Below are 21907 nucleotides of genomic sequence, written 5' to 3'. Positions count from 1 at the left end.
CTGCCAAAAGCTGCAGATTCTGGTGCCCACTTTAATAGCACCATTCACACTATTCATTTGCGAGAGCATTTCTTAAATACCGCACCCATTCATAATTTTTTTTATCCCTGACCGCTTGTTTCGAAAGGGCCACGGTGGGAGGGGCTGTTACAAAATTCTTTTGCCTCCTGTGAGGATCGAACTCACGACCTCTGGTTTACTAGACCAGCGCTCTGCCACTGAGCTAAGGAGGCGCCTCCTAGCGCCCTATTCGGGTACTTTGTTCTTACAGAGTAGTGAATCGGAGCCCTTCAGCTCGAAACGCACCGCATGAGCGACCATTATTTGCATTTAGTTAGCACAGCTGCTGCTTTCCTACACATCTCACACTATATCGATGTACAACTAAAATTCCAAAACAACACATTTATTTCATTTCAGAGTCACTTTCAGCTTCAAATACCGTTCCTCTGATATTCATACGAAGCTAGGCATCGTCGTAACCCGTTACGTTCATTACGCAAGGCTCACGAGAGGGGCGCATGTTGGATCCGCGTAGACACAAAATTTTGCGCCGCCCAGCGTGGGGCTCGAACCCACGGCCCTGAGATTAAGAGTCTCATGTACTACCGACTGAGCTAGCCGGGCTGCACGCAACGCGTTACGAGCCATACAATACTGATTTGACCTGCGACCATCTATTGAAGATTCTTTTGACTACAACTTATTTCCTGCTGCCACAAATCAGCTACAATCCTATTCAATGAAAAATTGTCTCCGAAAGGCATCAAATCTGCTTGAAATGATACGTGGCTATCAGCACCATTATTCAACACACATGCTCGACAGTGCGCAGACGCCTGTGGCGTAGCCCTTGGGTCCTGAATCAGATGCAGTAGTTCCAACAAAAACTCTCCTGAACGGCACTGTGCCGAAAACTTCGCTACAGATCACCCTTGTCTTGCTTGTGCTTCTGGTAGACGCCGGTTTTGCAGCCAGGAAGCGGACAGCAGCAACTTCCAACTAGTTTTAGAGTACTCAAACAACACAGTAAAACAGCATGCATCTTTTGCAGAACAGGAAAAACTCGACCGTGACAGGATTCGAACCTGCAATCTTCGGATCCGAAGTCCGACGCCTTATCCATTAGGCCACACGGTCACTGGTGCAGTATACTTCTCCACACACACTTCATTTTCGCCATTTGTACACTTGGCAGAATGAATTTCCCATCTTTGACGCAGTTCTCCATCTCAAATTTCAGTACTAAAAGTACGACGCTACTTCTTGCTGTGTCCCATCGCAAGTTACATTCAAGCCCTTATGACGCTGATCAAACAAGAGGTGGCAAATCAGCTTCAATCGCTTAGTGCCATCTCAGTCGCTTGCAGAAGGTACCTCACCCTATGTGATACAATGGCGAGTTGTCGCTATTACCAAAGCGGCGGCGGCGGCGCCGACGACGACGACGACGACGACGACAATCGCGAGGGTCTTTATCAGGGGTAGAAAATACATCACAAGAACTAAGTATTTCACGTCGGCATTCTCCGCAGACTGCCAAAAGCTGCAGATTCTGGTGCCCACTTTAATAGCACCATTCACACTATTCATTTGCGAGAGCATTTCTTAAATACCGCACCCATTCATAATTTTTTTTATCCCTGACCGCTTTTTTCGAAAGGGCCACGGTGGGAGGGGCTGTTACAAAATTCATTTGCCTCCTGTGAGGATCGAACTCACGACCTCTGGTTTACTAGACCAGCGCTCTGCCACTGAGCTAAGGAGGCGCCTCCTAGCGCCCTTTTCGGGTACTTTGTTCTTACAGAGTAGTGAATCGGAGCCCTTCAGCTCGAAACGCACCGCATGAGCGACCATTATTTGCATTTAGTTAGCACAGCTGCTGCGTTCCTACACATCTCACACTATATCGATGTACAACTAAAATTCCAAAACAACACATTTATTTCATTTCAGAGTCACTTTCAGCTTCAAATACCGTTCCTCTGATATTCATACGAAGCTAGGCATCGTCGTAACCCGTTACGTTCATTACGCAAGGCTCACGAGAGGGGCGCATGTTGGATCCGCGTAGACACAAAATTTTGCGCCGCCCAGCGTGGGGCTCGAACCCACGGCCCTGAGATTAAGAGTCTCATGTACTACCGACTGAGCTAGCCGGGCTGCACGCAACGCGTTACGAGCCATACAATACTGATTTGACCTGCGACCATCTATTGAAGATTCTTTTGACTACAACTTATTTCCTGCTGCCACAAATCAGCTACAATCCTATTCAATGAAAAATTGTCTCCGAAAGGCATCAGATCTGCTTGAAATGATACGTGGCTATCAGCACCATTATTCAACACACATGCTCGACAGTGCGCAGACGCCTGTGGCGTAGCCCTTGGCTCCTGAATCAGATGCAGTAGTTCCAACAAAAACTCTCCTGAACGGCACTGTGCCGAAAACTTCGCTACAGATCACCCTTGTCTTGCTTGTGCTTCTGGTAGACGCCGGTTTTGCAGCCAGGAAGCGGACAGCAGCAACTTCCAACTAGTTTTAGAGTACTCAAACAACACAGTAAAACAGCATGCATCTTTTGCAGAACAGGAAAAACTAGACCGTGACAGGATTCGAACCTGCAATCTTCGGATCCGAAGTCCGACGCCTTATCCATTAGGCCACACGGTCACTGGTGCAGTACACTTCTCCACACACACTTCATTTTCGCCATTTGTACACTTGGCAGAATGAATTTCCCATCTTTGACGCAGTTCTCCATCTCAAATTTCAGTACTAAAAGTACGACGCTACTTCTTGCTGCGTCCCATCGCAAGTTACATTCAAGCCCTTATGACGCTGATCAAACAAGAGGTGGCAAATCAGCTTCAATCGCTTAGTGCCATCTCAGTCGCTTGCAGAAGGTACCTCACCCTATGTGATACAATGGCGAGTTGTCGCTATTACCAAAGCGGCGGCGGCGGCGCCGACGACGACGACGACGACGACAATCGCGAGGGTCTTTATCAGGGGTAGAAAATACATCACAAGAACTAAGTATTTCACGTCGGCATTCTCCGCAGACTGCCAAAAGCTGCAGATTCTGGTGCCCACTTTAATAGCACCATTCACACTATTCATTTGCGAGAGCATTTCTTAAATACCGCACCCATTCATAATTTTTTTTATCCCTGACCGCTTGTTTCGAAAGGGCCACGGTGGGAGGGGCTGTTACAAAATTCTTTTGCCTCCTGTGAGGATCGAACTCACGACCTCTGGTTTACTAGACCAGCGCTCTGCCACTGAGCTAAGGAGGCGCCTCCTAGCGCCCTATTCGGGTACTTTGTTCTTACAGAGTAGTGAATCGGAGCCCTTCAGCTCGAAACGCACCGCATGAGCGACCATTATTTGCATTTAGTTAGCACAGCTGCTGCTTTCCTACACATCTCACACTATATCGATGTACAACTAAAATTCCAAAACAACACATTTATTTCATTTCAGAGTCACTTTCAGCTTCAAATACCGTTCCTCTGATATTCATACGAAGCTAGGCATCGTCGTAACCCGTTACGTTCATTACGCAAGGCTCACGAGAGGGGCGCATGTTGGATCCGCGTAGACACAAAATTTTGCGCCGCCCAGCGTGGGGCTCGAACCCACGGCCCTGAGATTAAGAGTCTCATGTACTACCGACTGAGCTAGCCGGGCTGCACGCAACGCGTTACGAGCCATACAATACTGATTTGACCTGCGACCATCTATTGAAGATTCTTTTGACTACAACTTATTTCCTGCTGCCACAAATCAGCTACAATCCTATTCAATGAAAAATTGTCTCCGAAAGGCATCAAATCTGCTTGAAATGATACGTGGCTATCAGCACCATTATTCAACACACATGCTCGACAGTGCGCAGACGCCTGTGGCGTAGCCCTTGGGTCCTGAATCAGATGCAGTAGTTCCAACAAAAACTCTCCTGAACGGCACTGTGCCGAAAACTTCGCTACAGATCACCCTTGTCTTGCTTGTGCTTCTGGTAGACGCCGGTTTTGCAGCCAGGAAGCGGACAGCAGCAACTTCCAACTAGTTTTAGAGTACTCAAACAACACAGTAAAACAGCATGCATCTTTTGCAGAACAGGAAAAACTCGACCGTGACAGGATTCGAACCTGCAATCTTCGGATCCGAAGTCCGACGCCTTATCCATTAGGCCACACGGTCACTGGTGCAGTATACTTCTCCACACACACTTCATTTTCGCCATTTGTACACTTGGCAGAATGAATTTCCCATCTTTGACGCAGTTCTCCATCTCAAATTTCAGTACTAAAAGTACGACGCTACTTCTTGCTGTGTCCCATCGCAAGTTACATTCAAGCCCTTATGACGCTGATCAAACAAGAGGTGGCAAATCAGCTTCAATCGCTTAGTGCCATCTCAGTCGCTTGCAGAAGGTACCTCACCCTATGTGATACAATGGCGAGTTGTCGCTATTACCAAAGCGGCGGCGGCGGCGCCGACGACGACGACGACGACGACGACAATCGCGAGGGTCTTTATCAGGGGTAGAAAATACATCACAAGAACTAAGTATTTCACGTCGGCATTCTCCGCAGACTGCCAAAAGCTGCAGATTCTGGTGCCCACTTTAATAGCACCATTCACACTATTCATTTGCGAGAGCATTTCTTAAATACCGCACCCATTCATAATTTTTTTTATCCCTGACCGCTTTTTTCGAAAGGGCCACGGTGGGAGGGGCTGTTACAAAATTCATTTGCCTCCTGTGAGGATCGAACTCACGACCTCTGGTTTACTAGACCAGCGCTCTGCCACTGAGCTAAGGAGGCGCCTCCTAGCGCCCTTTTCGGGTACTTTGTTCTTACAGAGTAGTGAATCGGAGCCCTTCAGCTCGAAACGCACCGCATGAGCGACCATTATTTGCATTTAGTTAGCACAGCTGCTGCTTTCCTACACATCTCACACTATATCGATGTACAACTAAAATTCCAAAACAACACATTTATTTCATTTCAGAGTCACTTTCAGCTTCAAATACCGTTCCTCTGATATTCATACGAAGCTAGGCATCGTCGTAACCCGTTACGTTCATTACGCAAGGCTCACGAGAGGGGCGCATGTTGGATCCGCGTAGACACAAAATTTTGCGCCGCCCAGCGTGGGGCTCGAACCCACGACCCTGAGATTAAGAGTCTCATGTACTACCGACTGAGCTAGCCGGGCTGCACGCAACGCGTTACGAGCCATACAATACTGATTTGACCTGCGACCATCTATTGAAGATTCTTTTGACTACAACTTATTTCCTGCTGCCACAAATCAGCTACAATCCTATTCAATGAAAAATTGTCTCCGAAAGGCATCAAATCTGCTTGAAATGATACGTGGCTATCAGCACCATTATTCAACACACATGCTCGACAGTGCGCAGACGCCTGTGGCGTAGCCCTTGGCTCCTGAATCAGATGCAGTAGTTCCAACAAAAACTCTCCTGAACGGCACTGTGCCGAAAACTTCGCTACAGATCACCCTTGTCTTGCTTGTGCTTCTGGTAGACGCCGGTTTTGCAGCCAGGAAGCGGACAGCAGCAACTTCCAACTAGTTTTAGAGTACTCAAACAACACAGTAAAACAGCATGCATCTTTTGCAGAACAGGAAAAACTAGACCGTGACAGGATTCGAACCTGCAATCTTCGGATCCGAAGTCCGACGCCTTATCCATTAGGCCACACGGTCACTGGTGCAGTACACTTCTCCACACACACTTCATTTTCGCCATTTGTACACTTGGCAGAATGAATTTCCCATCTTTGACGCAGTTCTCCATCTCAAATTTCAGTACTAAAAGTACGACGCTACTTCTTGCTGCGTCCCATCGCAAGTTACATTCAAGCCCTTATGACGCTGATCAAACAAGAGGTGGCAAATCAGCTTCAATCGCTTAGTGCCATCTCAGTCGCTTGCAGAAGGTACCTCACCCTATGTGATACAATGGCGAGTTGTCGCTATTACCAAAGCGGCGGCGGCGGCGCCGACGACGACGACGACGACGACAATCGCGAGGGTCTTTATCAGGGGTAGAAAATACATCACAAGAACTAAGTATTTCACGTCGGCATTCTCCGCAGACTGCCAAAAGCTGCAGATTCTGGTGCCCACTTTAATAGCACCATTCACACTATTCATTTGCGAGAGCATTTCTTAAATACCGCACCCATTCATAATTTTTTTTATCCCTGACCGCTTTTTTCGAAAGGGCCACGGTGGGAGGGGCTGTTACAAAATTCATTTGCCTCCTGTGAGGATCGAACTCACGACCTCTGGTTTACTAGACCAGCGCTCTGCCACTGAGCTAAGGAGGCGCCTCCTAGCGCCCTTTTCGGGTACTTTGTTCTTACAGAGTAGTGAATCGGAGCCCTTCAGCTCGAAACGCACCGCATGAGCGACCATTATTTGCATTTAGTTAGCACAGCTGCTGCTTTCCTACACATCTCACACTATATCGATGTACAACTAAAATTCCAAAACAACACATTTATTTCATTTCAGAGTCACTTTCAGCTTCAAATACCGTTCCTCTGATATTCATACGAAGCTAGGCATCGTCGTAACCCGTTACGTTCATTACGCAAGGCTCACGAGAGGGGCGCATGTTGGATCCGCGTAGACACAAAATTTTGCGCCGCCCAGCGTGGGGCTCGAACCCACGACCCTGAGATTAAGAGTCTCATGTACTACCAACTGAGCTAGCCGGGCTGCACGCAACGCGTTACGAGCCATACAATACTGATTTGACCTGCGACCATCTATTGAAGATTCTTTTGACTACAACTTATTTCCTGCTGCCACAAATCAGCTACAATCCTATTCAATGAAAAATTGTCTCCGAAAGGCATCAAATCTGCTTGAAATGATACGTGGCTATCAGCACCATTATTCAACACACATGCTCGACAGTGCGCAGACGCCTGTGGCGTAGCCCTTGGCTCCTGAATCAGATGCAGTAGTTCCAACAAAAACTCTCCTGAACGGCACTGTGCCGAAAACTTCGCTACAGATCACCCTTGTCTTGCTTGTGCTTCTGGTAGACGCCGGTTTTGCAGCCAGGAAGCGGACAGCAGCAACTTCCAACTAGTTTTAGAGTACTCAAACAACACAGTAAAACAGCATGCATCTTTTGCAGAACAGGAAAAACTCGACCGTGACAGGATTCGAACCTGCAATCTTCGGATCCGAAGTCCGACGCCTTATCCATTAGGCCACACGGTCACTGGTGCAGTATACTTCTCCACACACACTTCATTTTCGCCATTTGTACACTTGGCAGAATGAATTTCCCATCTTTGACGCAGTTCTCCATCTCAAATTTCAGTACTAAAAGTACGACGCTACTTCTTGCTGTGTCCCATCGCAAGTTACATTCAAGCCCTTATGACGCTGATCAAACAAGAGGTGGCAAATCAGCTTCAATCGCTTAGTGCCATCTCAGTCGCTTGCAGAAGGTACCTCACCCTATGTGATACAATGGCGAGTTGTCGCTATTACCAAAGCGGCGGCGGCGGCGCCGACGACGACGACGACGACGACGACGACGACAATCGCGAGGGTCTTTATCAGGGGTAGAAAATACATCACAAGAACTAAGTATTTCACGTCGGCATTCTCCGCAGACTGCCAAAAGCTGCAGATTCTGGTGCCCACTTTAATAGCACCATTCACACTATTCATTTGCGAGAGCATTTCTTAAATACCGCACCCATTCATAATTTTTTTTATCCCTGACCGCTTTTTTCGAAAGGGCCACGGTGGGAGGGGCTGTTACAAAATTCATTTGCCTCCTGTGAGGATCGAACTCACGACCTCTGGTTTACTAGACCAGCGCTCTGCCACTGAGCTAAGGAGGCGCCTCCTAGCGCCCTTTTCGGGTACTTTGTTCTTACAGAGTAGTGAATCGGAGCCCTTCAGCTCGAAACGCACCGCATGAGCGACCATTATTTGCATTTAGTTAGCACAGCTGCTGCGTTCCTACACATCTCACACTATATCGATGTACAACTAAAATTCCAAAACAACACATTTATTTCATTTCAGAGTCACTTTCAGCTTCAAATACCGTTCCTCTGATATTCATACGAAGCTAGGCATCGTCGTAACCCGTTACGTTCATTACGCAAGGCTCACGAGAGGGGCGCATGTTGGATCCGCGTAGACACAAAATTTTGCGCCGCCCAGCGTGGGGCTCGAACCCACGGCCCTGAGATTAAGAGTCTCATGTACTACCGACTGAGCTAGCCGGGCTGCACGCAACGCGTTACGAGCCATACAATACTGATTTGACCTGCGACCATCTATTGAAGATTCTTTTGACTACAACTTATTTCCTGCTGCCACAAATCAGCTACAATCCTATTCAATGAAAAATTGTCTCCGAAAGGCATCAGATCTGCTTGAAATGATACGTGGCTATCAGCACCATTATTCAACACACATGCTCGACAGTGCGCAGACGCCTGTGGCGTAGCCCTTGGCTCCTGAATCAGATGCAGTAGTTCCAACAAAAACTCTCCTGAACGGCACTGTGCCGAAAACTTCGCTACAGATCACCCTTGTCTTGCTTGTGCTTCTGGTAGACGCCGGTTTTGCAGCCAGGAAGCGGACAGCAGCAACTTCCAACTAGTTTTAGAGTACTCAAACAACACAGTAAAACAGCATGCATCTTTTGCAGAACAGGAAAAACTAGACCGTGACAGGATTCGAACCTGCAATCTTCGGATCCGAAGTCCGACGCCTTATCCATTAGGCCACACGGTCACTGGTGCAGTATACTTCTCCACACACACTTCATTTTCGCCATTTGTACACTTGGCAGAATGAATTTCCCATCTTTGACGCAGTTCTCCATCTCAAATTTCAGTACTAAAAGTACGACGCTACTTCTTGCTGTGTCCCATCGCAAGTTACATTCAAGCCCTTATGACGCTGATCAAACAAGAGGTGGCAAATCAGCTTCAATCGCTTAGTGCCATCTCAGTCGCTTGCAGAAGGTACCTCACCCTATGTGATACAATGGCGAGTTGTCGCTATTACCAAAGCGGCGGCGGCGGCGCCGACGACGACGACGACGACGACAATCGCGAGGGTCTTTATCAGGGGTAGAAAATACATCACAAGAACTAAGTATTTCACGTCGGCATTCTCCGCAGACTGCCAAAAGCTGCAGATTCTGGTGCCCACTTTAATAGCACCATTCACACTATTCATTTGCGAGAGCATTTCTTAAATACCGCACCCATTCATAATTTTTTTTATCCCTGACCGCTTGTTTCGAAAGGGCCACGGTGGGAGGGGCTGTTACAAAATTCATTTGCCTCCTGTGAGGATCGAACTCACGACCTCTGGTTTACTAGACCAGCGCTCTGCCACTGAGCTAAGGAGGCGCCTCCTAGCGCCCTTTTCGGGTACTTTGTTCTTACAGAGTAGTGAATCGGAGCCCTTCAGCTCGAAACGCACCGCATGAGCGACCATTATTTGCATTTAGTTAGCACAGCTGCTGCGTTCCTACACATCTCACACTATATCGATGTACAACTAAAATTCCAAAACAACACATTTATTTCATTTCAGAGTCACTTTCAGCTTCAAATACCGTTCCTCTGATATTCATACGAAGCTAGGCATCGTCGTAACCCGTTACGTTCATTACGCAAGGCTCACGAGAGGGGCGCATGTTGGATCCGCGTAGACACAAAATTTTGCGCCGCCCAGCGTGGGGCTCGAACCCACGGCCCTGAGATTAAGAGTCTCATGTACTACCGACTGAGCTAGCCGGGCTGCACGCAACGCGTTACGAGCCATACAATACTGATTTGACCTGCGACCATCTATTGAAGATTCTTTTGACTACAACTTATTTCCTGCTGCCACAAATCAGCTACAATCCTATTCAATGAAAAATTGTCTCCGAAAGGCATCAGATCTGCTTGAAATGATACGTGGCTATCAGCACCATTATTCAACACACATGGCTCCTGAATCAGATGCAGTAGTTCCAACAAAAACTCTCCTGAACGGCACTGTGCCGAAAACTTCGCTACAGATCACCCTTGTCTTGCTTGTGCTTCTGGTAGACGCCGGTTTTGCAGCCAGGAAGCGGACAGCAGCAACTTCCAACTAGTTTTAGAGTACTCAAACAACACAGTAAAACAGCATGCATCTTTTGCAGAACAGGAAAAACTAGACCGTGACAGGATTCGAACCTGCAATCTTCGGATCCGAAGTCCGACGCCTTATCCATTAGGCCACACGGTCACTGGTGCAGTATACTTCTCCACACACACTTCATTTTCGCCATTTGTACACTTGGCAGAATGAATTTCCCATCTTTGACGCAGTTCTCCATCTCAAATTTCAGTACTAAAAGTACGACGCTACTTCTTGCTGTGTCCCATCGCAAGTTACATTCAAGCCCTTATGACGCTGATCAAACAAGAGGTGGCAAATCAGCTTCAATCGCTTAGTGCCATCTCAGTCGCTTGCAGAAGGTACCTCACCCTATGTGATACAATGGCGAGTTGTCGCTATTACCAAAGCGGCGGCGGCGGCGGCGGCGCCGACGACGACGACGACGACGACGACAATCGCGAGGGTCTTTATCAGGGGTAGAAAATACATCACAAGAACTAAGTATTTCACGTCGGCATTCTCCGCAGACTGCCAAAAGCTGCAGATTCTGGTGCCCACTTTAATAGCACCATTCACACTATTCATTTGCGAGAGCATTTCTTAAATACCGCACCCATTCATAATTTTTTTTATCCCTGACCGCTTGTTTCGAAAGGGCCACGGTGGGAGGGGCTGTTACAAAATTCTTTTGCCTCCTGTGAGGATCGAACTCACGACCTCTGGTTTACTAGACCAGCGCTCTGCCACTGAGCTAAGGAGGCGCCTCCTAGCGCCCTATTCGGGTACTTTGTTCTTACAGAGTAGTGAATCGGAGCCCTTCAGCTCGAAACGCACCGCATGAGCGACCATTATTTGCATTTAGTTAGCACAGCTGCTGCTTTCCTACACATCTCACACTATATCGATGTACAACTAAAATTCCAAAACAACACATTTATTTCATTTCAGAGTCACTTTCAGCTTCAAATACCGTTCCTCTGATATTCATACGAAGCTAGGCATCGTCGTAACCCGTTACGTTCATTACGCAAGGCTCACGAGAGGGGCGCATGTTGGATCCGCGTAGACACAAAATTTTGCGCCGCCCAGCGTGGGGCTCGAACCCACGGCCCTGAGATTAAGAGTCTCATGTACTACCGACTGAGCTAGCCGGGCTGCACGCAACGCGTTACGAGCCATACAATACTGATTTGACCTGCGACCATCTATTGAAGATTCTTTTGACTACAACTTATTTCCTGCTGCCACAAATCAGCTACAATCCTATTCAATGAAAAATTGTCTCCGAAAGGCATCAAATCTGCTTGAAATGATACGTGGCTATCAGCACCATTATTCAACACACATGCTCGACAGTGCGCAGACGCCTGTGGCGTAGCCCTTGGGTCCTGAATCAGATGCAGTAGTTCCAACAAAAACTCTCCTGAACGGCACTGTGCCGAAAACTTCGCTACAGATCACCCTTGTCTTGCTTGTGCTTCTGGTAGACGCCGGTTTTGCAGCCAGGAAGCGGACAGCAGCAACTTCCAACTAGTTTTAGAGTACTCAAACAACACAGTAAAACAGCATGCATCTTTTGCAGAACAGGAAAAACTCGACCGTGACAGGATTCGAACCTGCAATCTTCGGATCCGAAGTCCGACGCCTTATCCATTAGGCCACACGGTCACTGGTGCAGTATACTTCTCCACACACACTTCATTTTCGCCATTTGTACACTTGGCAGAATGAATTTCCCATCTTTGACGCAGTTCTCCATCTCAAATTTCAGTACTAAAAGTACGACGCTACTTCTTGCTGTGTCCCATCGCAAGTTACATTCAAGCCCTTATGACGCTGATCAAACAAGAGGTGGCAAATCAGCTTCAATCGCTTAGTGCCATCTCAGTCGCTTGCAGAAGGTACCTCACCCTATGTGATACAATGGCGAGTTGTCGCTATTACCAAAGCGGCGGCGGCGGCGCCGACGACGACGACGACGACGACGACAATCGCGAGGGTCTTTATCAGGGGTAGAAAATACATCACAAGAACTAAGTATTTCACGTCGGCATTCTCCGCAGACTGCCAAAAGCTGCAGATTCTGGTGCCCACTTTAATAGCACCATTCACACTATTCATTTGCGAGAGCATTTCTTAAATACCGCACCCATTCATAATTTTTTTTATCCCTGACCGCTTTTTTCGAAAGGGCCACGGTGGGAGGGGCTGTTACAAAATTCATTTGCCTCCTGTGAGGATCGAACTCACGACCTCTGGTTTACTAGACCAGCGCTCTGCCACTGAGCTAAGGAGGCGCCTCCTAGCGCCCTTTTCGGGTACTTTGTTCTTACAGAGTAGTGAATCGGAGCCCTTCAGCTCGAAACGCACCGCATGAGCGACCATTATTTGCATTTAGTTAGCACAGCTGCTGCTTTCCTACACATCTCACACTATATCGATGTACAACTAAAATTCCAAAACAACACATTTATTTCATTTCAGAGTCACTTTCAGCTTCAAATACCGTTCCTCTGATATTCATACGAAGCTAGGCATCGTCGTAACCCGTTACGTTCATTACGCAAGGCTCACGAGAGGGGCGCATGTTGGATCCGCGTAGACACAAAATTTTGCGCCGCCCAGCGTGGGGCTCGAACCCACGACCCTGAGATTAAGAGTCTCATGTACTACCGACTGAGCTAGCCGGGCTGCACGCAACGCGTTACGAGCCATACAATACTGATTTGACCTGCGACCATCTATTGAAGATTCTTTTGACTACAACTTATTTCCTGCTGCCACAAATCAGCTACAATCCTATTCAATGAAAAATTGTCTCCGAAAGGCATCAAATCTGCTTGAAATGATACGTGGCTATCAGCACCATTATTCAACACACATGCTCGACAGTGCGCAGACGCCTGTGGCGTAGCCCTTGGCTCCTGAATCAGATGCAGTAGTTCCAACAAAAACTCTCCTGAACGGCACTGTGCCGAAAACTTCGCTACAGATCACCCTTGTCTTGCTTGTGCTTCTGGTAGACGCCGGTTTTGCAGCCAGGAAGCGGACAGCAGCAACTTCCAACTAGTTTTAGAGTACTCAAACAACACAGTAAAACAGCATGCATCTTTTGCAGAACAGGAAAAACTCGACCGTGACAGGATTCGAACCTGCAATCTTCGGATCCGAAGTCCGACGCCTTATCCATTAGGCCACACGGTCACTGGTGCAGTATACTTCTCCACACACACTTCATTTTCGCCATTTGTACACTTGGCAGAATGAATTTCCCATCTTTGACGCAGTTCTCCATCTCAAATTTCAGTACTAAAAGTACGACGCTACTTCTTGCTGTGTCCCATCGCAAGTTACATTCAAGCCCTTATGACGCTGATCAAACAAGAGGTGGCAAATCAGCTTCAATCGCTTAGTGCCATCTCAGTCGCTTGCAGAAGGTACCTCACCCTATGTGATACAATGGCGAGTTGTCGCTATTACCAAAGCGGCGGCGGCGGCGCCGACGACGACGACGACGACGACAATCGCGAGGGTCTTTATCAGGGGTAGAAAATACATCACAAGAACTAAGTATTTCACGTCGGCATTCTCCGCAGACTGCCAAAAGCTGCAGATTCTGGTGCCCACTTTAATAGCACCATTCACACTATTCATTTGCGAGAGCATTTCTTAAATACCGCACCCATTCATAATTTTTTTTATCCCTGACCGCTTTTTTCGAAAGGGCCACGGTGGGAGGGGCTGTTACAAAATTCATTTGCCTCCTGTGAGGATCGAACTCACGACCTCTGGTTTACTAGACCAGCGCTCTGCCACTGAGCTAAGGAGGCGCCTCCTAGCGCCCTTTTCGGGTACTTTGTTCTTACAGAGTAGTGAATCGGAGCCCTTCAGCTCGAAACGCACCGCATGAGCGACCATTATTTGCATTTAGTTAGCACAGCTGCTGCGTTCCTACACATCTCACACTATATCGATGTACAACTAAAATTCCAAAACAACACATTTATTTCATTTCAGAGTCACTTTCAGCATCAAATACCGTTCCTCTGATATTCATACGAAGCTAGGCATCGTCGTAACCCGTTACGTTCATTACGCAAGGCTCACGAGAGGGGCGCATGTTGGATCCGCGTAGACACAAAATTTTGCGCCGCCCAGCGTGGGGCTCGAACCCACGGCCCTGAGATTAAGAGTCTCATGTACTACCGACTGAGCTAGCCGGGCTGCACGCAACGCGTTACGAGCCATACAATACTGATTTGACCTGCGACCATCTATTGAAGATTCTTTTGACTACAACTTATTTCCTGCTGCCACAAATCAGCTACAATCCTATTCAATGAAAAATTGTCTCCGAAAGGCATCAAATCTGCTTGAAATGATACGTGGCTATCAGCACCATTATTCAACACACATGCTCGACAGTGCGCAGACGCCTGTGGCGTAGCCCTTGGTTCCTGAATCAGATGCAGTAGTTCCAACAAAAACTCTCCTGAACGGCACTGTGCCGTAAACTTCGATACAGATCACCCTTGTCTTGCTTGTGCTTCTGGTAGACGCCGGTTTTGCAGCCAGGAAGCGGACAGCAGCAACTTCCAACTAGTTTTAGAGTACTCAAACAACACAGTAAAACAGCATGCATCTTTTGCAGAACAGGAAAAACTAGACCGTGACAGGATTCGAACCTGCAATCTTCGGATCCGAAGTCCGACGCCTTATCCATTAGGCCACACGGTCACTGGTGCAGTATACTTCTCCACACACACTTCATTTTCGCCATTTGTACACTTGGCAGAATGAATTTCCCATCTTTGACGCAGTTCTCCATCTCAAATTTCAGTACTAAAAGTACGACGCTACTTCTTGCTGTGTCCCATCGCAAGTTACATTCAAGCCCTTATGACGCTGATCAAACAAGAGGTGGCAAATCAGCTTCAATCGCTTAGTGCCATCTCAGTCGCTTGCAGAAGGTACCTCACCCTATGTGATACAATGGCGAGTTGTCGCTATTACCAAAGCGGCGGCGGCGGCGCCGACGACGACGACGACGACGACGACAATCGCGAGGGTCTTTATCAGGGGTAGAAAATACATCACAAGAACTAAGTATTTCACGTCGGCATTCTCCGCAGACTGCCAAAAGCTGCAGATTCTGGTGCCCACTTTAATAGCACCATTCACACTATTCATTTGCGAGAGCATTTCTTAAATACCGCACCCATTCATAATTTTTTTTATCCCTGACCGCTTTTTTCGAAAGGGCCACGGTGGGAGGGGCTGTTACAAAATTCATTTGCCTCCTGTGAGGATCGAACTCACGACCTCTGGTTTACTAGACCAGCGCTCTGCCACTGAGCTAAGGAGGCGCCTCCTAGCGCCCTTTTCGGGTACTTTGTTCTTACAGAGTAGTGAATCGGAGCCCTTCAGCTCGAAACGCACCGCATGAGCGACCATTATTTGCATTTAGTTAGCACAGCTGCTGCTTTCCTACACATCTCACACTATATCGATGTACAACTAAAATTCCAAAACAACACATTTATTTCATTTCAGAGTCACTTTCAGCTTCAAATACCGTTCCTCTGATATTCATACGAAGCTAGGCATCGTCGTAACCCGTTACGTTCATTACGCAAGGCTCACGAGAGGGGCGCATGTTGGATCCGCGTAGACACAAAATTTTGCGCCGCCCAGCGTGGGGCTCGAACCCACGACCCTGAGATTAAGAGTCTCATGTACTACCGACTGAGCTAGCCGGGCTGCACGCAACGCGTTACGAGCCATACAATACTGATTTGACCTGCGACCATCTATTGAAGATTCTTTTGACTACAACTTATTTCCTGCTGCCACAAATCAGCTACAATCCTATTCAATGAAAAATTGTCTCCGAAAGGCATCAAATCTGCTTGAAATGATACGTGGCTATCAGCACCATTATTCAACACACATGCTCGACAGTGCGCAGACGCCTGTGGCGTAGCCCTTGGCTCCTGAATCAGATGCAGTAGTTCCAACAAAAACTCTCCTGAACGGCACTGTGCCGAAAACTTCGCTACAGATCACCCTTGTCTTGCTTGTGCTTCTGGTAGACGCCGGTTTTGCAGCCAGGAAGCGGACAGCAGCAACTTCCAACTAGTTTTAGAGTACTCAAACAACACAGTAAAACAGCATGCATCTTTTGCAGAACAGGAAAAACTCGACCGTGACAGGATTCGAACCTGCAATCTTCGGATCCGAAGTCCGACGCCTTATCCATTAGGCCACACGGTCACTGGTGCAGTATACTTCTCCACACACACTTCATTTTCGCCATTTGTACACTTGGCAGAATGAATTTCCCATCTTTGACGCAGTTCTCCATCTCAAATTTCAGTACTAAAAGTACGACGCTACTTCTTGCTGTGTCCCATCGCAAGTTACATTCAAGCCCTTATGACGCTGATCAAACAAGAGGTGGCAAATCAGCTTCAATCGCTTAGTGCCATCTCAGTCGCTTGCAGAAGGTACCTCACCCTATGTGATACAATGGCGAGTTGTCGCTATTACCAAAGCGGCGGCGGCGGCGCCGACGACGACGACGACGACGACGACAATCGCGAGGGTCTTTATCAGGGGTAGAAAATACATCACAAGAACTAAGTATTTCACGTCGGCATTCTCCGCAGACTGCCAAAAGCTGCAGATTCTGGTGCCCACTTTAATAGCACCATTCACACTATTCATTTGCGAGAGCATTTCTTAAATACCGCACCCATTCATAATTTTTTTTATCCCTGACCGCTTTTTTCGAAAGGGCCACGGTGGGAGGGGCTGTTACAAAATTCATTTGCCTCCTGTGAGGATCGAACTCACGACCTCTGGTTTACTAGACCAGCGCTCTGCCACTGAGCTAAGGAGGCGCCTCCTAGCGCCCTTTTCGGGTACTTTGTTCTTACAGAGTAGTGAATCGGAGCCCTTCAGCTCGAAACGCACCGCATGAGCGACCATTATTTGCATTTAGTTAGCACAGCTGCTGCGTTCCTACACATCTCACACTATATCGATGTACAACTAAAATTCCAAAACAACACATTTATTTCATTTCAGAGTCACTTTCAGCATCAAATACCGTTCCTCTGATATTCATACGAAGCTAGGCATCGTCGTAACCCGTTACGTTCATTACGCAAGGCTCACGAGAGGGGCGCATGTTGGATCCGCGTAGACACAAAATTTTGCGCCGCCCAGCGTGGGGCTCGAACCCACGGCCCTGAGATTAAGAGTCTCATGTACTACCGACTGAGCTAGCCGGGCTGCACGCAACGCGTTACGAGCCATACAATACTGATTTGACCTGCGACCATCTATTGAAGATTCTTTTGACTACAACTTATTTCCTGCTGCCACAAATCAGCTACAATCCTATTCAATGAAAAATTGTCTCCGAAAGGCATCAAATCTGCTTGAAATGATACGTGGCTATCAGCACCATTATTCAACACACATGCTCGACAGTGCGCAGACGCCTGTGGCGTAGCCCTTGGTTCCTGAATCAGATGCAGTAGTTCCAACAAAAACTCTCCTGAACGGCACTGTGCCGAAAACTTCGCTACAGATCACCCTTGTCTTGCTTGTGCTTCTGGTAGACGCCGGTTTTGCAGCCAGGAAGCGGACAGCAGCAACTTCCAACTAGTTTTAGAGTACTCAAACAACACAGTAAAACAGCATGCATCTTTTGCAGAACAGGAAAAACTAGACCGTGACAGGATTCGAACCTGCAATCTTCGGATCCGAAGTCCGACGCCTTATCCATTAGGCCACACGGTCACTGGTGCAGTATACTTCTCCACACACACTTCATTTTCGCCATTTGTACACTTGGCAGAATGAATTTCCCATCTTTGACGCAGTTCTCCATCTCAAATTTCAGTACTAAAAGTACGACGCTACTTCTTGCTGTGTCCCATCGCAAGTTACATTCAAGCCCTTATGACACTGATCAAACAAGAGGTGGCAAATCAGCTTCAATCGCTTAGTGCCATCTCAGTCGCTTGCAGAAGGTACCTCACCCTATGTGATACAATGGCGAGTTGTCGCTATTACCAAAGCGGCGGCGGCGGCGCCGACGACGACGACGACGACGACGACGACGACGACGACAATCGCGAGGGTCTTTATCAGGGGTAGAAAATACATCACAAGAACTAAGTATTTCACGTCGGCATTCTCCGCAGACTGCCAAAAGCTGCAGATTCTGGTGCCCACTTTAATAGCACCATTCACACTATTCATTTGCGAGAGCATTTCTTAAATACCGCACCCATTCATAATTTTTTTTATCCCTGACCGCTTTTTTCGAAAGGGCCACGGTGGGAGGGGCTGTTACAAAATTCATTTGCCTCCTGTGAGGATCGAACTCACGACCTCTGGTTTACTAGACCAGCGCTCTGCCACTGAGCTAAGGAGGCGCCTCCTAGCGCCCTTTTCGGGTACTTTGTTCTTACAGAGTAGTGAATCGGAGCCCTTCAGCTCGAAACGCACCGCATGAGCGACCATTATTTGCATTTAGTTAGCACAGCTGCTGCGTTCCTACACATCTCACACTATATCGATGTACAACTAAAATTCCAAAACAACACATTTATTTCATTTCAGAGTCACTTTCAGCATCAAATACCGTTCCTCTGATATTCATACGAAGCTAGGCATCGTCGTAACCCGTTACGTTCATTACGCAAGGCTCACGAGAGGGGCGCATGTTGGATCCGCGTAGACACAAAATTTTGCGCCGCCCAGCGTGGGGCTCGAACCCACGGCCCTGAGATTAAGAGTCTCATGTACTACCGACTGAGCTAGCCGGGCTGCACGCAACGCGTTACGAGCCATACAATACTGATTTGACCTGCGACCATCTATTGAAGATTCTTTTGACTACAACTTATTTCCTGCTGCCACAAATCAGCTACAATCCTATTCAATGAAAAATTGTCTCCGAAAGGCATCAAATCTGCTTGAAATGATACGTGGCTATCAGCACCATTATTCAACACACATGCTCGACAGTGCGCAGACGCCTGTGGCGTAGCCCTTGGTTCCTGAATCAGATGCAGTAGTTCCAACAAAAACTCTCCTGAACGGCACTGTGCCGAAAACTTCGCTACAGATCACCCTTGTCTTGCTTGTGCTTCTGGTAGACGCCGGTTTTGCAGCCAGGAAGCGGACAGCAGCAACTTCCAACTAGTTTTAGAGTACTCAAACAACACAGTAAAACAGCATGCATCTTTTGCAGAACAGGAAAAACTAGACCGTGACAGGATTCGAACCTGCAATCTTCGGATCCGAAGTCCGACGCCTTATCCATTAGGCCACACGGTCACTGGTGCAGTATACTTCTCCACACACACTTCATTTTCGCCATTTGTACACTTGGCAGAATGAATTTCCCATCTTTGACGCAGTTCTCCATCTCAAATTTCAGTACTAAAAGTACGACGCTACTTCTTGCTGTGTCCCATCGCAAGTTACATTCAAGCCCTTATGACGCTGATCAAACAAGAGGTGGCAAATCAGCTTCAATCGCTTAGTGCCATCTCAGTCGCTTGCAGAAGGTACCTCACCCTATGTGATACAATGGCGAGTTGTCGCTATTACCAAAGCGGCGGCGGCGGCGCCGACGACGACGACGACGACGACGACAATCGCGAGGGTCTTTATCAGGGGTAGAAAATACATCACAAGAACTAAGTATTTCACGTCGGCATTCTCCGCAGACTGCCAAAAGCTGCAGATTCTGGTGCCCACTTTAATAGCACCATTCACACTATTCATTTGCGAGAGCATTTCTTAAATACCGCACCCATTCATAATTTTTTTAATCCCTGACCGCTTTTTTCGAAAGGGCCACGGTGGGAGGGGCTGTTACAAAATTCATTTGCCTCCTGTGAGGATCGAACTCACGACCTCTGGTTTACTAGACCAGCGCTCTGCCACTGAGCTAAGGAGGCGCCTCCTAGCGCCCTTTTCGGGTACTTTGTTCTTACAGAGTAGTGAATCGGAGCCCTTCAGCTCGAAACGCACCGCATGAGCGACCATTATTTGCATTTAGTTAGCACAGCTGCTGCTTTCCTACACATCTCACACTATATCGATGTACAACTAAAATTCCAAAACAACACATTTATTTCATTTCAGAGTCACTTTCAGCTTCAAATACCGTTCCTCTGATATTCATACGAAGCTAGGCATCGTCGTAACCCGTTACGTTCATTACGCAAGGCTCACGAGAGGGGCGCATGTTGGATCCGCGTAGACACAAAATTTTGCGCCGCCCAGCGTGGGGCTCGAACCCACGACCCTGAGATTAAGAGTCTCATGTACTACCGACTGAGCTAGCCGGGCTGCACGCAACGCGTTACGAGCCATACAATACTGATTTGACCTGCGACCATCTATTGAAGATTCTTTTGACTACAACTTATTTCCTGCTGCCACAAATCAGCTACAATCCTATTCAATGAAAAATTGTCTCCGAAAGGCATCAAATCTGCTTGAAATGATACGTGGCTATCAGCACCATTATTCAACACACATGCTCGACAGTGCGCAGACGCCTGTGGCGTAGCCCTTGGCTCCTGAATCAGATGCAGTAGTTCCAACAAAAACTCTCCTGAACGGCACTGTGCCGAAAACTTCGCTACAGATCACCCTTGTCTTGCTTGTGCTTCTGGTAGACGCCGGTTTTGCAGCCAGGAAGCGGACAGCAGCAACTTCCAACTAGTTTTAGAGTACTCAAACAACACAGTAAAACAGCATGCATCTTTTGCAGAACAGGAAAAACTCGACCGTGACAGGATTCGAACCTGCAATCTTCGGATCCGAAGTCCGACGCCTTATCCATTAGGCCACACGGTCACTGGTGCAGTATACTTCTCCACACACACTTCATTTTCGCCATTTGTACACTTGGCAGAATGAATTTCCCATCTTTGACGCAGTTCTCCATCTCAAATTTCAGTACTAAAAGTACGACGCTACTTCTTGCTGTGTCCCATCGCAAGTTACATTCAAGCCCTTATGACGCTGATCAAACAAGAGGTGGCAAATCAGCTTCAATCGCTTAGTGCCATCTCAGTCGCTTGCAGAAGGTACCTCACCCTATGTGATACAATGGCGAGTTGTCGCTATTACCAAAGCGGCGGCGGCGGCGCCGACGACGACGACGACGACGACGACGACGACAATCGCGAGGGTCTTTATCAGGGGTAGAAAATACATCACAAGAACTAAGTATTTCACGTCGGCATTCTCCGCAGACTGCCAAAAGCTGCAGATTCTGGTGCCCACTTTAATAGCACCATTCACACTATTCATTTGCGAGAGCATTTCTTAAATACCGCACCCATTCATAATTTTTTTTATCCCTGACCGCTTGTTTCGAAAGGGCCACGGTGGGAGGGGCTGTTACAAAATTCTTTTGCCTCCTGTGAGGATCGAACTCACGACCTCTGGTTTACTAGACCAGCGCTCTGCCACTGAGCTAAGGAGGCGCCTCCTAGCGCCCTTTTCGGGTACTTTGTTCTTACAGAGTAGTGAATCGGAGCCCTTCAGCTCGAAACGCACCGCATGAGCGACCATTATTTGCATTTAGTTAGCACAGCTGCTGCTTTCCTACACATCTCACACTATATCGATGTACAACTAAAATTCCAAAACAACACATTTATTTCATTTCAGA

General features: G+C 47.7%; 43 non-coding genes across 43 annotated transcripts; all 43 read right to left on the bottom strand.

The window, feature by feature from the left end:
• Positions 1–161: 161 nt before the first annotated feature.
• Trnat-agu (transfer RNA threonine (anticodon AGU)) lies at positions 162–233 on the bottom strand. The gene has a single exon. It is a non-coding gene; the product is annotated as a tRNA-Thr (tRNA).
• A 321-nt stretch (positions 234–554) lies between these two features.
• Trnak-cuu (transfer RNA lysine (anticodon CUU)) lies at positions 555–627 on the bottom strand. Its single transcript has one exon. It is a non-coding gene; the product is annotated as a tRNA-Lys (tRNA).
• Positions 628–1067: 440 nt separating this feature from the next.
• Positions 1068–1140, bottom strand: Trnar-ucg (transfer RNA arginine (anticodon UCG)). Its single transcript has one exon. It is a non-coding gene; the product is annotated as a tRNA-Arg (tRNA).
• A 557-nt stretch (positions 1141–1697) lies between these two features.
• Trnat-agu (transfer RNA threonine (anticodon AGU)) lies at positions 1698–1769 on the bottom strand. Its single transcript has one exon. It is a non-coding gene; the product is annotated as a tRNA-Thr (tRNA).
• Positions 1770–2090: 321 nt separating this feature from the next.
• Trnak-cuu (transfer RNA lysine (anticodon CUU)) lies at positions 2091–2163 on the bottom strand. The gene has a single exon. It is a non-coding gene; the product is annotated as a tRNA-Lys (tRNA).
• Positions 2164–2603: 440 nt separating this feature from the next.
• Positions 2604–2676, bottom strand: Trnar-ucg (transfer RNA arginine (anticodon UCG)). The gene has a single exon. It is a non-coding gene; the product is annotated as a tRNA-Arg (tRNA).
• A 554-nt stretch (positions 2677–3230) lies between these two features.
• On the bottom strand, positions 3231–3302 carry Trnat-agu (transfer RNA threonine (anticodon AGU)). The gene has a single exon. It is a non-coding gene; the product is annotated as a tRNA-Thr (tRNA).
• Positions 3303–3623: 321 nt separating this feature from the next.
• Trnak-cuu (transfer RNA lysine (anticodon CUU)) lies at positions 3624–3696 on the bottom strand. The gene has a single exon. It is a non-coding gene; the product is annotated as a tRNA-Lys (tRNA).
• A 440-nt stretch (positions 3697–4136) lies between these two features.
• Positions 4137–4209, bottom strand: Trnar-ucg (transfer RNA arginine (anticodon UCG)). Its single transcript has one exon. It is a non-coding gene; the product is annotated as a tRNA-Arg (tRNA).
• Positions 4210–4766: 557 nt separating this feature from the next.
• Positions 4767–4838, bottom strand: Trnat-agu (transfer RNA threonine (anticodon AGU)). Its single transcript has one exon. It is a non-coding gene; the product is annotated as a tRNA-Thr (tRNA).
• Positions 4839–5159: 321 nt separating this feature from the next.
• On the bottom strand, positions 5160–5232 carry Trnak-cuu (transfer RNA lysine (anticodon CUU)). The gene has a single exon. It is a non-coding gene; the product is annotated as a tRNA-Lys (tRNA).
• A 440-nt stretch (positions 5233–5672) lies between these two features.
• Trnar-ucg (transfer RNA arginine (anticodon UCG)) lies at positions 5673–5745 on the bottom strand. The gene has a single exon. It is a non-coding gene; the product is annotated as a tRNA-Arg (tRNA).
• A 554-nt stretch (positions 5746–6299) lies between these two features.
• Trnat-agu (transfer RNA threonine (anticodon AGU)) lies at positions 6300–6371 on the bottom strand. The gene has a single exon. It is a non-coding gene; the product is annotated as a tRNA-Thr (tRNA).
• A 321-nt stretch (positions 6372–6692) lies between these two features.
• Trnak-cuu (transfer RNA lysine (anticodon CUU)) lies at positions 6693–6765 on the bottom strand. The gene has a single exon. It is a non-coding gene; the product is annotated as a tRNA-Lys (tRNA).
• A 440-nt stretch (positions 6766–7205) lies between these two features.
• Positions 7206–7278, bottom strand: Trnar-ucg (transfer RNA arginine (anticodon UCG)). The gene has a single exon. It is a non-coding gene; the product is annotated as a tRNA-Arg (tRNA).
• Positions 7279–7841: 563 nt separating this feature from the next.
• On the bottom strand, positions 7842–7913 carry Trnat-agu (transfer RNA threonine (anticodon AGU)). The gene has a single exon. It is a non-coding gene; the product is annotated as a tRNA-Thr (tRNA).
• A 321-nt stretch (positions 7914–8234) lies between these two features.
• On the bottom strand, positions 8235–8307 carry Trnak-cuu (transfer RNA lysine (anticodon CUU)). Its single transcript has one exon. It is a non-coding gene; the product is annotated as a tRNA-Lys (tRNA).
• A 440-nt stretch (positions 8308–8747) lies between these two features.
• On the bottom strand, positions 8748–8820 carry Trnar-ucg (transfer RNA arginine (anticodon UCG)). Its single transcript has one exon. It is a non-coding gene; the product is annotated as a tRNA-Arg (tRNA).
• A 554-nt stretch (positions 8821–9374) lies between these two features.
• Positions 9375–9446, bottom strand: Trnat-agu (transfer RNA threonine (anticodon AGU)). The gene has a single exon. It is a non-coding gene; the product is annotated as a tRNA-Thr (tRNA).
• Positions 9447–9767: 321 nt separating this feature from the next.
• Trnak-cuu (transfer RNA lysine (anticodon CUU)) lies at positions 9768–9840 on the bottom strand. Its single transcript has one exon. It is a non-coding gene; the product is annotated as a tRNA-Lys (tRNA).
• A 404-nt stretch (positions 9841–10244) lies between these two features.
• Positions 10245–10317, bottom strand: Trnar-ucg (transfer RNA arginine (anticodon UCG)). The gene has a single exon. It is a non-coding gene; the product is annotated as a tRNA-Arg (tRNA).
• A 563-nt stretch (positions 10318–10880) lies between these two features.
• Positions 10881–10952, bottom strand: Trnat-agu (transfer RNA threonine (anticodon AGU)). Its single transcript has one exon. It is a non-coding gene; the product is annotated as a tRNA-Thr (tRNA).
• Positions 10953–11273: 321 nt separating this feature from the next.
• Positions 11274–11346, bottom strand: Trnak-cuu (transfer RNA lysine (anticodon CUU)). The gene has a single exon. It is a non-coding gene; the product is annotated as a tRNA-Lys (tRNA).
• A 440-nt stretch (positions 11347–11786) lies between these two features.
• Positions 11787–11859, bottom strand: Trnar-ucg (transfer RNA arginine (anticodon UCG)). The gene has a single exon. It is a non-coding gene; the product is annotated as a tRNA-Arg (tRNA).
• A 557-nt stretch (positions 11860–12416) lies between these two features.
• On the bottom strand, positions 12417–12488 carry Trnat-agu (transfer RNA threonine (anticodon AGU)). The gene has a single exon. It is a non-coding gene; the product is annotated as a tRNA-Thr (tRNA).
• A 321-nt stretch (positions 12489–12809) lies between these two features.
• On the bottom strand, positions 12810–12882 carry Trnak-cuu (transfer RNA lysine (anticodon CUU)). The gene has a single exon. It is a non-coding gene; the product is annotated as a tRNA-Lys (tRNA).
• Positions 12883–13322: 440 nt separating this feature from the next.
• Positions 13323–13395, bottom strand: Trnar-ucg (transfer RNA arginine (anticodon UCG)). Its single transcript has one exon. It is a non-coding gene; the product is annotated as a tRNA-Arg (tRNA).
• Positions 13396–13949: 554 nt separating this feature from the next.
• On the bottom strand, positions 13950–14021 carry Trnat-agu (transfer RNA threonine (anticodon AGU)). Its single transcript has one exon. It is a non-coding gene; the product is annotated as a tRNA-Thr (tRNA).
• A 321-nt stretch (positions 14022–14342) lies between these two features.
• Positions 14343–14415, bottom strand: Trnak-cuu (transfer RNA lysine (anticodon CUU)). Its single transcript has one exon. It is a non-coding gene; the product is annotated as a tRNA-Lys (tRNA).
• A 440-nt stretch (positions 14416–14855) lies between these two features.
• Trnar-ucg (transfer RNA arginine (anticodon UCG)) lies at positions 14856–14928 on the bottom strand. Its single transcript has one exon. It is a non-coding gene; the product is annotated as a tRNA-Arg (tRNA).
• Positions 14929–15485: 557 nt separating this feature from the next.
• On the bottom strand, positions 15486–15557 carry Trnat-agu (transfer RNA threonine (anticodon AGU)). Its single transcript has one exon. It is a non-coding gene; the product is annotated as a tRNA-Thr (tRNA).
• Positions 15558–15878: 321 nt separating this feature from the next.
• On the bottom strand, positions 15879–15951 carry Trnak-cuu (transfer RNA lysine (anticodon CUU)). Its single transcript has one exon. It is a non-coding gene; the product is annotated as a tRNA-Lys (tRNA).
• A 440-nt stretch (positions 15952–16391) lies between these two features.
• Trnar-ucg (transfer RNA arginine (anticodon UCG)) lies at positions 16392–16464 on the bottom strand. The gene has a single exon. It is a non-coding gene; the product is annotated as a tRNA-Arg (tRNA).
• Positions 16465–17021: 557 nt separating this feature from the next.
• Positions 17022–17093, bottom strand: Trnat-agu (transfer RNA threonine (anticodon AGU)). Its single transcript has one exon. It is a non-coding gene; the product is annotated as a tRNA-Thr (tRNA).
• A 321-nt stretch (positions 17094–17414) lies between these two features.
• Trnak-cuu (transfer RNA lysine (anticodon CUU)) lies at positions 17415–17487 on the bottom strand. Its single transcript has one exon. It is a non-coding gene; the product is annotated as a tRNA-Lys (tRNA).
• Positions 17488–17927: 440 nt separating this feature from the next.
• On the bottom strand, positions 17928–18000 carry Trnar-ucg (transfer RNA arginine (anticodon UCG)). The gene has a single exon. It is a non-coding gene; the product is annotated as a tRNA-Arg (tRNA).
• Positions 18001–18569: 569 nt separating this feature from the next.
• Trnat-agu (transfer RNA threonine (anticodon AGU)) lies at positions 18570–18641 on the bottom strand. The gene has a single exon. It is a non-coding gene; the product is annotated as a tRNA-Thr (tRNA).
• Positions 18642–18962: 321 nt separating this feature from the next.
• Trnak-cuu (transfer RNA lysine (anticodon CUU)) lies at positions 18963–19035 on the bottom strand. The gene has a single exon. It is a non-coding gene; the product is annotated as a tRNA-Lys (tRNA).
• Positions 19036–19475: 440 nt separating this feature from the next.
• Trnar-ucg (transfer RNA arginine (anticodon UCG)) lies at positions 19476–19548 on the bottom strand. The gene has a single exon. It is a non-coding gene; the product is annotated as a tRNA-Arg (tRNA).
• Positions 19549–20105: 557 nt separating this feature from the next.
• Positions 20106–20177, bottom strand: Trnat-agu (transfer RNA threonine (anticodon AGU)). Its single transcript has one exon. It is a non-coding gene; the product is annotated as a tRNA-Thr (tRNA).
• Positions 20178–20498: 321 nt separating this feature from the next.
• Positions 20499–20571, bottom strand: Trnak-cuu (transfer RNA lysine (anticodon CUU)). The gene has a single exon. It is a non-coding gene; the product is annotated as a tRNA-Lys (tRNA).
• Positions 20572–21011: 440 nt separating this feature from the next.
• Positions 21012–21084, bottom strand: Trnar-ucg (transfer RNA arginine (anticodon UCG)). Its single transcript has one exon. It is a non-coding gene; the product is annotated as a tRNA-Arg (tRNA).
• A 563-nt stretch (positions 21085–21647) lies between these two features.
• Positions 21648–21719, bottom strand: Trnat-agu (transfer RNA threonine (anticodon AGU)). Its single transcript has one exon. It is a non-coding gene; the product is annotated as a tRNA-Thr (tRNA).
• Positions 21720–21907: the final 188 nt, after the last annotated feature.

Source organism: Schistocerca cancellata, unplaced genomic scaffold (assembly GCF_023864275.1).
Source record: "Schistocerca cancellata isolate TAMUIC-IGC-003103 unplaced genomic scaffold, iqSchCanc2.1 HiC_scaffold_1109, whole genome shotgun sequence".
NCBI lineage: Eukaryota > Metazoa > Arthropoda > Insecta > Orthoptera > Acrididae > Schistocerca > Schistocerca cancellata.
Note: the sequence above shows the minus strand (reverse complement) of the source record. Positions and strands in the feature narration are given on the sequence as shown.